The sequence below is a fragment of the Gavialis gangeticus genome, unplaced genomic scaffold (assembly GCF_001723915.1).
Source record: "Gavialis gangeticus isolate Ggan-Ray unplaced genomic scaffold, GavGan_comp1, whole genome shotgun sequence".
NCBI classification, from domain to species: domain Eukaryota; kingdom Metazoa; phylum Chordata; order Crocodylia; family Gavialidae; genus Gavialis; species Gavialis gangeticus.
This window is the reverse complement of record NW_017729022.1, coordinates 50,980,194-50,982,214: the sequence shown is the minus strand read 5'-3', so window position 1 is coordinate 50,982,214 and position 2,021 is coordinate 50,980,194. Positions and strand designations below refer to the sequence as shown.

The following is a 2,021-nucleotide window of genomic DNA, read 5'->3' as shown; positions in this document are numbered from 1 at the left end:
GGATTGAGTAAGTAGAGTACAGAAGTAAGATTGCAAAAAAGTTCCATGAATCATTTAATATTGAAGATTGATTTTTGGAAGGAAAAGGTTTGAAGTCTGTTTCCTTTCTACCATAATCCCAATGGTACGTTTTCTGTCTGTATCAATACCTGTTTCTAGTTCAGGGCCTGTCAGATTTTGTTTTATACTGTTGTTCCAGCTTTTACTTCTCGAACTACTACTTGGATGTAACCCAGACTCCCTTGCATCAGCTTCAGCAGATGCATTGTGGCAATTAGTCCAGTGTTTTGTATTTTAAAATAGGTCTTTGCTCTTCAGAGAAGAATCATTTATAAAATGACTGAGCAAATGTGCTTCAGGAGAAGACTGGACATGGCAAAAGGAAGAAGGATTATGGTATCTTACCAGTGATTGGCTTCCCATTGACGGCTGATTTTTTTTTTTTGTTTGAACAAAACGCAACACGATTTACTGAACCACATGCATTTCTGTATAGATTCTGGTAATTAATAACTTATTCATCTTCCATTTCTGTCTAAAAAATTTGTTTTCCGTTGCCTGCTGTAGTCAGAATATTTCTGAACGTGAGACTCAATCAGCCAGAAGTGCAGGACCCCAATATTGCTTCTTATTTTAAAAACAGTCACAAAGTTTGGGGCACTTCAGGAGCATGAGGTTATGTTTAACTGAACTGTTCAGTCTTGGTTTAACCCTGATCCTCTATGCACTTACATATTGGTATCTTCACTACTCATGTAAGTGAAGCTATGTATATGTTTACACGATCCTTTCATCAGTCACTACCCTCATCGTCACTATATCATGATTTTGGCTGACAGTTTGCTCTGCAAATACTCTCCTGTTCCTGAAGGAGAACCCTTCACAGAATATGTAATTTAATCCTGGAGGAGAGCGAGGTGTTGTGACAGAGAAGTGCATTATAGGGTATATAGTAAGCAACACCTGTACCATATTTGTAAAGGACAGTTATTTTATTTATTATGTATTTTTTGTACCTTGTGAAAAAATACTTTATTGTAAATTGTACTCTCTGCTAATACTTTGATTAAAGTGTATACTTGGATTTATAATTTGGCTTCTTGTTTGGCTGTGTTTACCTCATCATGACCAGGCAGTTGGATGCAAATTAATTTCATTGTGGAGGATGATAGGTTTGTGATTGGTCATGAAAATGCTGATTCATTAATCAGTCAAAGATGAACTGAGTTAAAGGAACCTCGTCTATGAACTGTTCAATGGCATTTGCTGTTAGATACTGAAATAAAGATGGCTCAGGTAATCTTTCCACTTGTAAGTGGTTTTGGTTCTGTTATCATACCCCAGCAGAGATGCTGAATTCTCCTCAGGCTATAAGAAGAAAGACTTCTAATTCATGGTAGAAGATTACCACATTTCTCAATGCTGGAGTCCACAACTTTTAAGTTACCTTTTGTTATCTTACTGCAGCATGTCTGACTGTTCTGACAAGAACTTCCATGTGTACCATCAGTCATGTAGCTGTCAATAGCTTGGTACATTGTAGGCTGCTTGTTTCTATGTGGAAAAATCCAGAAATTTAGATCCCTCATAGTAGTAATAAGAAACAAGTTCTTAAATCCTGCCAATGACGTCAGTACGGAAACAAGGCTGCTGTGATGTATGATGCTCAGTCAGAAAGTAATGCCTCCTAATTTTTCTGTTCTAAGTGAGGCACAAGCAGTCCGTGAGAATTTTTTTGTCCAAATGTTTGAACCTCCACATGAAACTGAAACGTTGTATGACAGAGACCTGTCTCAGGTGCTGTTTCTGCATGTCAGTGCTTGCCCGCACCCCAGAGGCAATCTCATCAGTTGGATACACTACTGCCCCATCCTCTATACATCCTAGACATGACACCCTCCAATTACCATCTTTGGGTGCCTTTGAAGGACAAATTGTAAAAGTGATATTTATGGGATGATAGCCAAACCATGGAGACTATGCAACAAGAACTTTTACAATTGATATGTGCCCTTGTTCAC

The 2,021-nt window shown here is 38.1% G+C and overlaps 1 protein-coding gene across 3 annotated transcripts in view; it reads left to right on the top strand.

The window, feature by feature from the left end:
• Nucleotides 1–2,021, top strand: part of TTC26 (tetratricopeptide repeat domain 26) — a 70,762-nt gene that overhangs the window by 59,623 nt on the left and 9,118 nt on the right. The gene's annotated exons all lie outside the window — the stretch shown is intronic.